Source organism: Sander lucioperca, chromosome 23 (assembly GCF_008315115.2).
Source record: "Sander lucioperca isolate FBNREF2018 chromosome 23, SLUC_FBN_1.2, whole genome shotgun sequence".
Classification (NCBI taxonomy): domain Eukaryota; kingdom Metazoa; phylum Chordata; class Actinopteri; order Perciformes; family Percidae; genus Sander; species Sander lucioperca.
The window spans coordinates 15,422,163-15,438,825 of record NC_050195.1 but is presented as its reverse complement, the minus strand read 5'-3'; the positions used below and the strand labels follow the sequence as shown (position 1 = coordinate 15,438,825).

The 16,663-nt window shown below is 40.7% G+C and overlaps 1 protein-coding gene and 1 long non-coding RNA gene across 4 annotated transcripts in view; both read right to left on the bottom strand.

Annotated features, from left to right (window-relative positions):
* arhgef4 (Rho guanine nucleotide exchange factor (GEF) 4) overlaps positions 1–16,663 on the bottom strand; it is a 196,806-nt gene that overhangs the window by 43,310 nt on the left and 136,833 nt on the right. The gene's annotated exons all lie outside the window — the stretch shown is intronic.
* On the bottom strand, positions 1,151–16,462 carry LOC116055770. Its single transcript, XR_004106401.2, has 3 exons — positions 16,407–16,462; positions 6,973–6,975; positions 1,151–1,241 (listed from the first exon to the last, which is right to left on the bottom strand). It is a non-coding gene; the product is annotated as an uncharacterized LOC116055770 (long non-coding RNA).

Sequence of the window (16,663 nt, the reverse complement as noted above, 5' to 3'; positions counted from 1 at the left end):
GCATCATCGAGGGGCTGGGGTCAGGGGTCAAATACACCCTGCTATCCCAGGAGGACACTGTCCTAGGCATTACCCTTGAGGAAAGTGTTGCTACAGTCAACAGCAGTGAAACTTAACCCTGTGAACCCTTTCACGCAATTTAGCTTGAGACTTGACACTACATTTGATAAGCTGGGCATGTTGTATGTTGTTACATTTAGGATGCATTAGGCTACTTTGAGATGCCAGTGATTGTCATGTGAGTGCCAGTTTGAAAGTATTTGGATTTTCCACATGTGCATCCACAGGTTTCTAAAGCACCATAGCTATATGAATGTATAGAGAAGAGAGGGAGGGGGGATAAATGAACCATGTTGATGGGACACTCTGAGCCTAAATTCGGTCAAAAACAATAATCCGAAAATTATCTTTTCATTGTCACCCCTATTGTTTTTCTCTTTGAAAATCTAATTTTGGGAGGAATGTATTTGCTCTCACCCTGATCATTTGTGCTATTTAAAACTGTTACAAATGACCATTACAAAAATGCTTCATAAGACTGTTTACTTAACCGTCTTAGGGTCCTATCTTGCACCTGGCGCAACGTAGCGCAAAGCCCGACGCAAGTGTCTTTGCTTGTTTAAGAGCGACGCAGTTGTCAATTTCCCATCCAGCGCCCACGTTGTTTAAATAGCAAATGCACCTGCGCCCATCTGTGCGCCCATGGGAGTGCTGTTCTTACAGGGAGGTGTGTTCAGGTGAATTCTTGGCATATTGCTATCTTGAGGCAGCGGAAAGTGATCGCGCCATTGACCAACAAAAACCTGGTCTAAAGTCAATAGCGCAGCATTTCATTGTTATTTTAACAGCAAATTAGTGAAATGCGCCTAGGCTTATGCACAGCGCGCGCGCACACTATGCTTGTTACACACACAGGGACGCACAGCAGCACACAAACATGCAAAAGATTACAAATAAAAACATTACGGTGCAAATCCTCCATCATAATAGCAATGCGCCAAGGTCCAAACACGCCTGGCTTTTAAAGGGAAAGGGAGATGACACTCTGGTTTATTGCATGTTACGCCCAAAACACACCTATGAATTAATGAAGACACTAAGTACAATCCTTTAGAACCATGCGCCCGGCGCACGGACCCTTTTTTCTGCCGTCAAACTAGCAAAAGTGGATTTGGACACGCCCTAAATGCACCTGTACCAGGCGCTTCACACCGTGCGCTTAGATAGTTAAAATAGGACCCCTAGGATTAGTTAGATTTAGGCACACAAAGTACTTGGTTAAGGTAAGGCAAAATCGTGTCATAATAAAAAGAAAACATCCTATTAGGAACAACATGTTTTGTTGATTTTGTAACATTGTGAAATTTTGTAAAATTGGAAGCTTTGTGAGATGGACAGCAAAGAGAGTCCAAAAAGACTTACAAAAATGTTGGTAATTTGGGTTGCCCTTAAGAAGGAATGCATTTTTTGTATGCAAATTGTGTCCATTGGATCAAAGAATTACAGGCAGTGAGATTAACGTCTCCACATTGTAGCCTGGCTGAACAGCAAACATACATTACAAAGCAGAGTAAGATGTCACCGAACAGACCGCATCATTTTAGAACGTGTTGCTTTAGGAACTTTGTGATCTGGATGGTAATAGACTAAACGGTGACGTTGCGCTAACACAAAAACGGCCATTGATTTGAATTGTGGACATATGTGAAATCAGAAAAACTTGTTTATTTCTGTTGGGATGTTCAGCTGTAACCATAACGTTTCAAGATGTATAGTTAAACACGGAGGTCTGACCTATCTGTCATTTCTGCTGTGCTTTTTTCCTGTCCTGTGTTGCTTGCGCCTTTGATAAACCAAACCAAGCATTAGGAACAGCAAAATGTCACCGCCGGTCGGACTGACTGCTGTTTTGGGTGGTGTCATGTTCTTCAGTCTGTGGCCCGACAGATAAATTACCTCTCCAAGCTAATGTCAAAGTGTTGACATAATGAAAGCATCAAACATGGATTTTAGATGAAGGAGATGAGAGTACATCCAATTGTTCCTCATTCCTGTTTGCTTAGCGCCGTTAAACTGTATTGTATTGGACGCTTTCTAACAAGAAGTTAATGTGAACAAACATTGTGATTGGGTCTATACTACAGAAACCGAGAGCCTCAGCCATTGTCAAGTCTTTTCTAATTGTGTGCAGATTCCCCAATTGAAAGGGATTTGATTCATCCACCCTGAAGTTGTGAACTGAATTTCCCTCAATGACCTACCACTTCTTTTCCTTTTTCATCCTATTAATTCTGGCAGATTTAGGAGTTCCATTTGTTTTGTTGCTTAGTTTTTAGGGCATTAGGATATTGTTACAGTGTTAAAGTCTCAAGGTGTTAAGCTGTTTAGCTGAAAAACCTTTAAAACACAAAGAGAAAGAAAATATACACATTACTGTAACCACATATAAATAGCAGAAAATGACATGTATTGGTAACATTGTGAACAACAACTATTCAATTTAACAGTATTCTTCTAATTCTGGTTTGACTTGATAGCCATGGTGCCTGAAGACTATAGCTCATTCATTGTGTTTTGGGGGACAGTTTCTGTTGGGGCTGGTCACATCAAATAATAATCAAAGTCCTGAATCAGAGAGAGGGGGATTGATGTGGATCAACAGGACAGGCACCAGTTTCTCTCTGTATATTGATCTGAACCAAAATTACTTTTGGTAATGGAGCCACACACACACACACACACACACACACACACACACACACACACACACAGCACTGTGATCGTATCTGGCTTCACTGTCACTGTGTGCACTGAATATACACGGTCAGACAAAACACACTCTGCAGTGTTGAAAGGTATGAAAGTGCTACTGGAGAACACTACACATCATAATAAATGCTGACCGGTTTCACCGGGAAATTAACAAAGGAAAAAACAAAAATAATGCTGTGCTACCAGTCTTCATATTACCCTGAAAATTAAAAAAAAGACATAACGTATTCTAAAGCCGAATGCCTCGTCACTCCTTAAATGTCCATGTACTGTGGAATAGTAAGTGCCATTTATTTGTCATACTGTCAACATGGACACAGATAAAAGAAAGTCACATAACAGGGGTTCTTTGTCTTCTAGGCTTTTAAAACACCGCACCAGTGTATAGTCAGCCCAGCCTGAGGTGCTTTTGTTTAGACATGAGAGGGAGACGTACGGACCAATGAATCTACTTTATATAACTGTCATTTTTTTCCCCAGACAACAAATATGATATGCCTACAATGGTTTTAGTGCACAAAGTGATGTAATAGCCCGTCAATTGCCTCTTCTTAAACTAAAATCAGACCTCTAGTATCACACAGTGTGACTTGGGTGACTGAACATCTTCTTAGACGTATTGTTGGACAGTTTGGGATGCAAACATTTGGAACGGCGAGAAACCACCTAGGCTTTTAACGACATGGACCCATCCCTAACAGCTTACAAAGCCACCTATCAGCCACTTAAAATGCCATCCTGACATTCCTCCCCAGTTTATGTTCCCTTCACACCCTTCACAAATGGGACTCTAAATGGCTGTCACATGACAGCCAGGCAGACTAACAACCCCCTCTGACAGGGGGATGGCCCTACAGAGGTTAAATGCTCCATCCCTCAGTCAGAACTGAGGAAACCTTTTAAGCTACAATCGTTCCTGTTGCCTTTGAGTCGGCCGTTCTAGACAGACAGTGCTGTTTGTGTAACCACCTACACCCAGGCCCTACGAGCTAATGTCCATTACATCTTTATACTGTAACAAAGACAAAGAAATAGGTAGAACAATCATAACCTTCAAGTTAAATTAGGGAAACTTTGCATTTGCCATTATGAAATCTACCTTGACTGTTATGTAGTAGGTAGTCTTGCTGTGCCAGACCTTCCTTCACAGCGCCGTGGCTAGTCCACACAGCATTCCTGGATGGGAGAAAAACGTGCTCTGGTTTTTTGGCATTTCTTTAAACCAATCTCAATCGTCATGGGTGGAGCTAAGTGCCGGACGGAGCCCCGGTGCCTCTGCAAAATAGCCTCAGGAAGGAACTTGTATTGGTGGAACGTGTACATTCAAAAGTAGTTTTAGTCGTGCAACAGAAAACTCAGATTGGACAGATAGTCTAGCTAGCTGTCTGGATTTACCCTGCAGAGATCTGAGGAGCAGTTAACCATAGTCCTCAGAAATCCACCGGAGGTTAGAACGCCAACACAAAGAAAGAGGAAGGGGACGGACATCCGGCTGAAAAGAAGGACATCGGGAGCAATCCCGGAAGTGGAACTTTGTTAATATAGACTATGTAGTAGGTGACAAGCACATACTTCTAATGGTACAGTCTTTGGCATCAAAACCAGACTTTGAAACCTGACCACTTCCCTTAGGGCAGGCGTTTGGGCAGGTGTGAACGTGGGAATCGCACCCGGGTGCGCACCAAAAGCGGACCAAACAAGTGTACCGAGACCTGCTTGATGAGATGGTCTCGGTACTCTTTCAATCCAACTCTGGAGCGGTTTGTTTGTGGTGAGAACGTAACCCGACCTGGAACCTCACTAACTGTATATACTCCTCCAGTCTGAGCTCATGTCTCCTGTAGTCAGGTGTGTTTAGCAGTCTGTGATGCAGCAGAGCAGCAAACTGTAGCAGCTTGCAGTGTTTCTCTCACAGAAACAGACAGTCAAGTCAAGCTCGCCGTCCGTCACTCGCATCTCCGTGGTCAAACCAGCCGCCACTGAAGTTGGAGACAGACGCCGGCAGAGCAGAGCGAAGTCTCGGTGACCAGAGCAGACGTAGTAACATCGCTCGCAAAACAATGTCTGATTATCTAAATGAACTGAGCTGGTTTGACCGTGGTGATGCAAGAAAGAAATATGCACTAGTCCAGAACACAGGACCTTCTTCCTGTATTTACTTTCTTGCTCCCGCCCCCAGACACATCCGACCAATAAGAGGAGTGAATGTTCTTGTGTGATTTGTAATAACGCATTATAGTACGCATAATAGTACGTTTCAATTTTTCCAGGTGTGAAACAAACCCAACCAAGGGGAAATCACTCCAAGTTTACAAACTCATCAACTGATTCGGACCAAAGCAAAAAAACTATAGGTGTGAGAACTCCCTTAGACTTTTTTTGTAGCAGTAAAACAACATTATGCTACGTCTGCCTTTGCTAATGGGAGAGGACGGTCATTCTTTGTGCATCCTCAAGAGGATTGACAGGAAAATGACAACAAGTCATTTGAAGTATTTAAACAAATAACCCTAGTGTGATAATTTTCCTGGTAAGGACAGTCTCTTAATCCCTCATGTTGCAGTGGAAAAACCACCACATGGCTAATCTAATTAACAAAATATCATATTACCATCAATTTAACCAATCTGGCTAATATATTTAATAAGGATTGACAAATTATCAGACCTGGCTGATTATCGGGCTGTTTTTTGGCAGTTTGCAGATTATCTGTATGTACGTTTTATTTGCCTGATAACTGATAAAGTGAATGAATTATAAAGTGCTGTACTTTGGCTCTGCTACAGCTCTGTGTCTGTCCCTCTGCTTCAGTTTCACTCACCACTGAGTCTGACTTCATGTCCCCCCCCACAACACTATCTGACTCTCTGTTACTGGGGATTATGTTGAAAGTTTCTCCTTTATTAAATAATTGCTCAAAGCATTTAAACTAAGTTTTGTGTTAGAGTTTGTAACATTCCAAAATCCTAATTTTGACTTAAAGATTTTAATTTTCACTGTAAATGCACATTGGTTCCAAATATCGGTTATCAGAATCAGCATCAAAATTCTTTATTGATTCCCTCAGGGAAATTATTTATCATAAATTATTCATTATTATTATCGATTTCATTAACTACTAATAATCAGAATCGATATGGGCCTTACAAAAAACAGTATCGGTCGATCCCTAATACTTAACAAAGAGGTCATTGTTGCATGGTAAACAAGTTTGGGGGGGGGTAGTCTCCCATTGCCAGACCTATTTCAACCGAGGTCAAGACAAATTCCTGATTCCCTATGCTATGGTTGCTTCAAACCAAAGATGGACAAACACATCTGCAGGTCAGGTGTGATTGAAGAACGGAGAATAAGACGGATAACGGATAACGGTTCAGCTATCCCACATGGAAGGGGCTGGGCTGGGTCTGTGGAAGAGGGCACTGTCGCAGCAGGCACGCCATGAAAATGCTGACGAGAAAATATGATAAACAAATCGGGGTGGTAGTCTGAAGACAGAGAGATGGCCTCATTTTCTGCCGATAAACAGGATGACAAATGCAAGCAGCGGAGAAGCATTTGTGTCAGCACTTTCTGCCTCATTAGACTTTCCTTTGGATTTCTGATGGACTTATAGCCCACAAACAAAGGAACAAACATCAAACAGGGAACAGAAATAATAGCAGTCCATAGGCTCAACATTAAAACAAACCGCAGGTTTACTAGGATATGTGAGAGAATGTCAAAGTGCACGGCAAGTACAGCATCATATGTTAGCCAAGCAGACTTCAATTGAAATTCACGTCATTATTTCATAAGTGATTAATTAAAACTAATAAAAATAAACTGTTAATGCATTTCCGCCTTTTATGGATAGGACAGCTGATATATGAAAGGGGAGAGAGAGGGGGAAGACATGCAGGAAACTGTCACAGGTCGAACCCTGGACCTTCTGTGTCGAGGAATAAACCTCTACATATGTGCGCCCGCTCTACCGACTGAGCTAACCCAGCCACTTAATGCTGCCTTTTTAAGTACTGATAGTGACACTGTTTATTTTTCTAAAAGTTATCTTTGCAAACAGCCACTCACAAACCTATTATACTGTGCCTGGGTAGATGTATCAGGGGTTTGAGTATAATAACACTTCACAGCATAAAAAGCTTAAGAAAGCACACTGAATTGCCATTCCTTGAGCCTTTTAATTTAAACCAAGACCACCATCTAGTGGACTCATAAAATAAATAAAATGGTTTCACGAAGCTTCATGAGGCAAGATTATTGTAACAATTGATTTCATTGACCACAACAAAATTCCATGACTTTTCCAAAACCTTTAAAGGATTTTACTAATTCCATGACTTTTCCAGGTTTCCCATGACTGTGACCGTGTTCCTCACATTGATGAAAAATCCTGTAAATTTAACATTAGCATTAATCTGAACTGCTCATTGGTTTGCAAATTTCCTAATCCAACCCAAGATATGATATTTATAGATACCTCAGTATGGACAGTATGGTAAAGTCTCTAACGGGAGGCAGTTTTCTGAAATGTAATGATATACATCGTTATACACCCAACCCTAACCAATACAACAAAGTGTAAAGGTAATTCTTACAAGCCTCGTTTTTTTTTGTCTTCACCCTCTGAGCTACAGGACACTCTAAACTTCCTGTAGAAACTGCTACTAACTACTACAGTAGGGCTGAACGATTTGGGGGAAAAAATCTAATTGCGATTTTCCTGCCAGATATTGCGATTACGATTTGCGTTTTTTAGCTACATAATAGAAATTGAATGGATAGATCCACTGAAAATAGGGCATTTCTGTAAACAAAGAGGAATAACAAATGGTAAATAAAATGTTACACCAAACATTCAACTAAATATTGCACATTGGATTAATCGCGGTCTTCATGATTAGCTAATCGCATTCTTTCAAATCGTGATTTCGATTTGAAAGCGATTCATCGTTCAGCCCTATACTACAGCTTCATAAACATCTGTCAGTCACGCCTGGATTCCTCTCATGTCACGCTCACTTGTTTCTCGGCTAGCTCCTTTCCTCTGCTGGGCGGCTAACGAGCTGCTGAGCGGACATGGCTGCAGTGAGAGCGACAGCTCCTGATCCTGTAAGCCTCTGGATTCAGTACATACTCATGCTGATGGTGATTGCTTACTCACCTCCAGACCTGATGGCTTCCAAACAGGAGCATATACACTCATAAAACAAGGGGAATTAGGGCTAACCACCTGTCTCTATAAGTCTATAATTACATTCAACTAAAGACCTAGTTCTCTCTGCAACTTTAATAAAAGGCCCCAAACACTGTTGGACAAACAACAAAAACAATTTGTCTGTGGTCAAGCCAGGAAAAACAATGACACTGCAAACACAGCCATCCAGGGTCTCCAAAGTCTTCTTCAGGGAGTGTGTGTGTGTGTGTGTGTGTGTGTGTGTGTGTGTGTGTATGCTGGACAAGCATTTCATCTGGCCTATCAAATATTGCCAACATTGGCAGCCAAAGTGTACAGTATAAGAAAAATAAAAAGAGTTTTACAGGAGCCTGCAAAAGCATGAATACTGTGTATGAACTCAGTGGGTGGAAAAATCCTGTAATGTTATTCAGCCCAATATAACAGACAGCACATCATATATCAACATTGTCACGAATAGTGGTAACCATTTTATGCTGTGAGTAAATGTAGCAGTTACTGGAGAGCTGTTCTATTGGTTTGGATTTAATTGTACAAAGCTTTGTGTATGAGAGAAAAAAACATTTAAAATACACAGAGACCCTAATGGATCATCCTTAACTATAAGCACTGTAATGAATCATTGTGTAATGTATGAATGACTGATTATGTTTGTGTAATGTTAAAGAGATGTTATATCACTGATTTTGGTACATTTGGTTTGAAGCATGTTAGCAGCTGGAAATGCTGACACTAGTCTGAGCTAAACACTTCAAACACGCAGACATAAATCAACCTAACATTACACAACACAGACAATTGTTTAACTTAAAGTCAGAGCTGCTTTTCTTCCTATAAGAGAGAGGGAAATACACTGCTTCCTATTTCCATACGAGTTATAATTAACAGTAAGGACCTGGTTGACAGCAAACTATTTCCTACATGCATCTACGGGAAGTAAACACTTGTTTGGCTTGTTTCATATTAGGTTTAACTATATAAACTCACAAACTCCCTCCGTTACAAATCCACTAATCCCATTCAAACATCCAAACATTTCAACACACAGTTGATGTCTGGTGTTCATCATTCTTGGGAGGAGAAGCCGTGCAGGTTTATTTGCTGGCAGTCCGTCACTGAGTACATTCCGGCAGCGAGTGAATGATAAGGCTGGCCAGTGATGACTTCCAGGTCTCAATGGATGCCTTCCATGATAACTTTGCAGCACACACACAAACACTGGAGGAATGAGAGGATCTCTTTCACCAACTGACAGAACACTGATTAGCCAACCCCTCATGTTTAAATTACTCTACTTTAGAGAAGCTTCCCTTGAATTCTTTCCTAAACATTAATTTAGCTCAGAATCCTTCAATCCAAAGCCTAATCCTAAATTTAAGGAAGTGAGGAGCAACAAAACATTCTAAATTCAGCAGCGAATTTTCCTCATCTCTGCAAAGATATGTAACCCATAGGGCAGGGTATTGTTAAAAAATATTTTCGATACCAGTAACAATACCAATACTGTGACTTTGATTCTGGTTCCTCAACGATACTTTTTTTGATTAAAAAAAAAGTGAGTCTGTCTCTGTGTAAGGTAGTTTTTCCTGGGTGTCTCTACGACGTGTAATGTTAGACAGCCAATCACAGACATTATTAGATCTTGGTAGAAGTATGCTGCATGCTGACTGGCTCACTGACGCTGATGAGATTTACTCCTTAGGTATTGAAATTGGGTATTGAATGACGAGGCATTTTTCGATACTAGATACTTTAGAGGCAATCTATCAAAATCTGCATGGAGTGAAGCAATATCCGGTGTCTTCATGGAGTACTTGTCTTACAATTCCGTCTGTACTGAGGCCGCTGCTGACGTCTCACACAGTCAGCAAGTAGATAACTTCACTTCCAGTGTCATAAATAGGCCCTATGCGTTTAAATAACTAAGAAAAAAGTAAAATGGCAACCAAAAAACCACCACAACACACACCCTGCATGGAGCACCAAGGACACAGATGTGTGCTGGTGGAGAGGAAGCAATCATCCCTGCTGTGCTCGGTTATTACTGCTTTTATAAATAGTAACAGTGGGAGAGACACCCCCCTCAACTTGTCAGCCATGAACGGCCGGGGGGGTTAGGGTTAAATCCAGCCGGGGGTAGAGGACTGGTGGGAAACGGGCCTTGGGATGACCCTATGACTGTCCCCTACCCCGAGGGCCCCATATCATCCAACCCAGTTTTAGATTCTCTAATCTAATGACATGATTGAAAGTGTCAAAATGCAGAGCACACACTTTATGCATGAAGGGTTTGAAAATGGCTCTGCAAACATTGGGAGTTTATATTTTTAGCAAGTCTTCCTTTACAGCATACGGAAAAACATTATTCTAATGTAAGGCAGTTAATATTAAGTAGTCATTTTACTTCTTGCCATCATCAGAGGCAGAATTATGTTAGTGTACAGTCACCCTGTGGTTGTACTGGGCAGCTTCCAGGTATAAATGTGTAACTGTGTGAATGTGACAGGTCTTCGTTGCAAATGAGAATTTGTTCTCAATCGACTTACCTCGATAAATAAAGTTTAAAAAAAAAACAACAGGAAAATAGGGTCCAAGTTAAAAAAAAACAAAAAACGGTAGTTACCCTTTAAGTAAAAGTAATAATACCACACTGTAAAAATACTCTGTAGTCCTGAATTGAAAATGTCACTTAAGTTAAAGTATGTAAGTATCATCAGGAAAATGTACTTTAAGTATTAAAAGTACTCAATGCAGAAACAGCCTCAAATTTTAGAAATTATACAAACAGTTCTGTCAATCAACAAAGTGTTTAATGGTCTAATCATTTCAGCTGGATTTGTAGGCCGTTATAATATATATATATAATTTAGAATAAAACATCAAATTCTATAAACTACATGTGTTTTGTGTGCAGGAATCTTAATGTGTAAAGTAACTAGTAACTAAAGCTGTCAGATGAATGTAATGGAGTAAAAAGTACAATATTTCTCTCTGAAATGTAGCGGAGTAGAAGTAGAAAGTGGCATGAGAAGAAAAGACTCAAGTAAAGTACAAGTACCTCAACAAACTGGAGTAAATTTACTTTGTTACATTCCACCACTGGGCAATGGTAACTGAGATGTTGCGTGCTGCTTGAATTTTCACCGTGGCACTTAAGACATGCTGCTTTTTGGATGCTTTTATATAGACCTTAGTGGTCCCCTAATACTGTATCTGAAGTCTCTTTTATATAGACCTTAGTGGTCCCCTAATACTGTATCTGAAGTCTCTTTTATATAGACCTTAGTAGTCCCCTAATACTGTATCTGAAGTCTCTTTTATATAGACCTTAGTGGTCCCCTAATACTGTATCTGAAGTCTCTTTTATATAGGCCATGGTGGTCTCCTAATACTGTATCTGAAGTCTCTTTTACATAGGCCTTAGTGGTCCCCTAATACTGTATCTGAAGTCTCTTTTATATAGGCCTTAGTGGTCTCCTAATACTGTATCTGAAGTCTCTTTTATATAGGTCTTAGTGGTCCCCTAATACTGTATCTGAAGTCTCTTTTATATAGGCCTTAGTGGTCTCCTTATACTGTATCTGAAGTCTCTTTTACATAGACCTTAGTGGTCTCCTAATACTGTATCTGAAGTCTCTTTTATATGGGCCTTAGTGGTCTCCTAATACTGTATCTGAAGTCTCTTTTATATAGGCCTTAGTGGTCTCCTAATACTGTATCTGAAGTCTCTTTTATATAGAACTTAGTGGTCCCCTAATACTGTATCTGAAGTCTCTTTTATATAGGCCTTAGTGGTCTCCTAATACTGTATCTGAAGTCTCTTTTATATAGGCCTTAGTGGTCCCTAATACTGTATCTGAAGTCTCTTTTATATAGGCCTTAGTGGTCCCCTAATACTGTATCTGAAGTCTCTTTCCCGAAATTCAGCCTTGGTGCAGAATTACAGCCACTAGAGCCAGTTCCACAATGAGCTTTACTTAGGATGTGCCATTTCTGTGTCTGTAGCTGTAAATGCTATTGAGGAGGAGAGAGGGGGGGCAAGGTGGAGGGTGGGGGTGTGGGCTTGACCAACTGCCATGCTTCGCTTGTTTGCAAGCCATGATGTCTCTCTCTCTCTCATGGGCGAGCCAAATTCTCTGGCCGGGCAAAGCAGAGAAAGGGGAGGTAACCTTTCCCCTTATAATGTCATAAAGGGAAGATTCCAGATCGGCCCATCTGAGCTTTCATTTTCTCAAAGGCAGAGCAGGATACCCTGGGCTCGGTTTACACCTATCGCCATTTCTGACACTGGGGGACCATAGGCAGGCTGGGGGAACTTATATTAATGTTAAAAAAACCTCATAAAGTGAAATGTTCATGCCATGGGACCTTTAAATGACTTCAGTCACTTAGACTGTGTCGGTCAGTAACATTGCAATTCACAAACAATGATAGATGAATGGGACAAAAACTATGTTTTGCACCCAAACCCTTCTTTATTTTCTGCCAATGCCATCTTTTGTGCGAAACTGAAATGCAAAAGATGATAAATGTATGAAACACTTAACAAAATTAGTGAAGTAATAGGACCATCGTCACACAACTCGCAGCCCATGTAATTCTAGAGATTTAAAAGCACCCTGTGGAGTTTGGGAGCACTAGAAACACGTGGGAGTTTTTACAAGTGGATCCCCACATGCAAAATCCCAGATATATACTTACATATACATGGATATGCAGAGGAAGCAGTAACTTTTTACAAAGAATATTTTCATTCTTTTCAGGGTTAAAAGGCCTGCCATGTCGATTCTAGTTCAAAATAATCTAATACACTGGTCTCTTAAAGGCACACATCCTTACAAAGAGAATGAGAGCTAAGTTTACAGACACTGTGCTTCACACGGAAGGATTGTGGACTCACACGTGATCTGCTCTGATGAGGACTTCAAGGCTCGGACAAAGTGAAGTGAAGAGGAATGACAGAGTGAAAGAAAGAGCGGTGATGATAAAGGAGGGGGGGGTATGGCATGCGTGCAAGGAAGTGCCAGGCCGAGCGGAGTTCTTCCTCTGGCTCTGTACCGTACATGGGCAGTGTATGGCAGCAAAAATGTATACAGTACAAGGACACAAAGCAGTGGTGGAATGTAACTAAGTACATTGACTCAAGTACTGTACCTAAGAACAAATGTTGAGGTTCTTGTACTTTACTTGAGTCTTTCCATGCCACTTTCTACTTCTACTCCGCTACATTTCAGAGATAAATATTGGACTATTTACCGTATTTTCATTTTTTGGTCAAATGGCCTTTTGAATGGGAGTGCTAGGGGCACTTTTATGCTAGCCTCAAAATAGCTATTTTTAAAATACTAAGAAGACTCGACACAACATGAGACTTTGCTCCAAGTATCACCAGGGGCTCTACACATGAATGAAAGCATTGACAACATTGGTTGTGTTCAGAGTTTACTAAAAAGAAAGGTTTTAACAACTCACGTTAGCAGTTGTTGTTTACGCTATCCGCCATTTTCCCAGTCAAGAATAGGCGATCTATGAATGCGAATGAACGGACTCCATAGGAGGAAATGTCATTCTTATATGAGGCTCCTTTTTCAACTACAAGGTCAATATTGTGTTTCACCAACGACAAAACAAGGAATAATCCGTGCATTTATATGGAACTAAGCTTTAGGAGCTTTCCATTTTTACTCTCCTCCCTCGACTAGTTCTGACTGGCTCGATAGACGGAGACCAGAAGAACAACAGCTACAGTGAGTTGTTCAAAAACCTTTTTTTTAGTAAACTCTGTAATCACTTACAATGTTGTCAATGCTTTTGTTAAGGTGTAGAGCCCCTGGTCATACTTGGAGCAAAGTTTCATGTTGTGTTGAGCCTTGTTAGTGTTTTAAAAATAGCTATTTTGAGGCTAGCATAAAAGTGTCCCTAGCACTCCCATTCAAAAGGCCATTTGACCAAAAAATGAAAATACGGTAAATCTTAAAAGTGGCGATTCCGTCCTAAATATGCTTTTAAACGAAAGTTTGACTTGGGTACATTCACAAAAAGACCCTAGGTTGCATTTTGGCAAGAGTTACGCTTTAAGTAACATTTTCAATGCAGGACTTACTTTTATTTTTACAGTGTGATACCAAATGTAATATTTACATACATGTCATCCAACATTTTTTAGTCTGGGTGGGGGGGGTCACCCAACTTTTTTATTCATGAAAAGAGCAAAATTTCAAAGTGGCTTGTTTGGTGCATATTTATCCATGTAGCTCTCAGTCCCGGCCCCCTAGCAGATGGTCTGACCCCATACGAGGAGTTTGCTGGGGCAGGAGGAGCACTACTCCCTGGTGGCTCAAACGGGTAATTGCATTGTTTAAAAAATGAGTGGAATAATTACATCTGGCATGACCAGATATTTTATAAATATCTTAAATAACACAAAACAACTAAATGGTGATAAACCATTTAGTTGTTTAGTTGGACATCAGAGTTCATATACTGCTTTAGTAAAAAAAATATTACCTGGCTGACGATGGGAGCAGCAGGACGCAAAAAACGAAAGTTACTGTTGCACTAGTCTGGACACCTTGCCGTGCCAACCTTGCAATAAAGGTTTCCTAAATGCCATGTATATACATGTGATGTCAGCTTACTAATTGATTGCAGGTTTTGTGTAGATTTAGACTTTTATACGTTTATTCCACTTTGTTTAAACGGTGAAGTGGAGAGGCCTCGTTCACCTGTTTGGAGCTGGCTGGTGAATGTGACGCTCGTATCGGCCTTGCTGGATACACCGGGACTCTGTTTGTGGATCTACTTATCTCTGTGGATTACTTTTTTTTTCGTGTCGTTGGATTACGGCAAAGTACGGATCTTTTTTCTCAACGTGTCTTAACGTTTTATGGTGAGTTTGGAGAGGCATCTCAACAGAATGTAGGTCCAACACTGATTGTTCACCGTTACATTTTAGTTGAATTTAAGCGTCTGTCTATTGCGTTCCAAAACAGCCGTGCCGCGATTGGATTTCATAAGGGCGAATTGTTAAATTGTTACAATGTAATTTAAAATCTGCTTTAAAAATAAACATATATGTTTTGGAATATAATGTTCACCTTCGGCAGCTTTACCTATGTGCTAAAATATACAATGACGAAGCCTAGTGACAAGTCCATAGCAACCAGTGTTGGATTGGTTATAGCCTATATCCCAGCGTCCTTTGCTGAATGGTCTCAATGTTTTATTGTTTTATTTCATATGAATACTAGTTTACTAGAGGAGTAACTTAGTATCTGAAGTAATGCAGTAATGCAGGAAGTGTGCATTTAGTTTCCAGTGCTTATTGTGTTTCCACAACAATGTTAGTAAGTAAATCTACTGAAATGGCCACCACACCATAACAGAGGAGTGGGATGTGTAAGATGAGAATGCAGAGGTTAACTCCTGTATGTCATGGCTGTAAAAATCAAATGGTATCTGTACTGCTTTGCTAAGTGTAAATGTGCACGCAAGAGGAGGGTCATTCGTTTTTTTCAAATCATTTTGGAGGGTCATAGAAAAATTATTACTAACGAGGGGAGGGTCACGTCTTTTTAGGTTAGAGGCCACAAAACTCCTCCGGTGGCCCCTTAATTAAATAACGAACAGTCCCTTAGTACTTTTACTTAAGTAAAGGATGTGAATATTTCTTCCACCACTGACACATACAAACTACAGCCATCAAATGGCATGTGACACACACGCACAGACGCACATTTCCCCACTCTGCAGGTCTGTAAAAAGCTAAACATCCCTCCTCCTCCTCCTCCTCCTCCTGCTGCTGCTGCTGCTTCTACACACCTTGCCAGCATTATTATCAGAGAAATGGGGGAGGCTGGGATGGAGAGGAGTGGAAGAGGGGGGATGGGCGAATGAAGGACAAGAGGAGAAGGGAAAGGTAGACCAAATCCCTTTTCAGGAATCTGTAACACCGCCGGCTTCTTCTAGCTGATAAAGTGAAGGCTTTTGGGCTTTCACATTTCATTCTTATTAATGTTTTATATGTTTGTGTATGTATGTATGTATGCACCAATCACCAAGGCAACTTCCACATAGGGTAACTACTGGGGCAATAAACTCCTTTCTGATTTCAGATTTTTTGATAAACACTGTAGGTCTCTGTTTATTTTGGTATGCTCCATAATGGGTTTATTAAGACATTAGAGAACCAATATGGAAATGAAGCAGCAAATTGGAAAGTCGTGACTACGAGCATTTTCAGTCCCCTTCAGGCTGCATCGATGATGGATTTTGTAACTTATTTTGCGGATGAAACCTTAATTAATGACATTTGTGGGCACAAAGGAAGCTCGACGCTACTTGACTAAACAGGCAGCAGAAGGTTCAATGATGAATTGATGTGAAAATGTATCAGTGGATTCACTGTGAGAAGAGAGGCAAGTGTCCCTTGGCTCACAACAGTCATTACTTAGGTTCTCCAACAGCACCGGAAGAGCTGTTGAGCTGCTCTCATCCACGGTGACGGCGGCACGTTTAACAGCCAGCAGCTCCCATAAACTTCACTATATTTTTGTTTTAAAGCAACACCAAAGCACTTTTCCTCTTTGGTCCCTCTACAGGTTGGAAGGGGAATTGTCCATTACCGCTGTCATTCGAACTACAGATCCGCTATCCGATCTGGCAAACTTGCATAGTGCGGTTATACACTGTAAA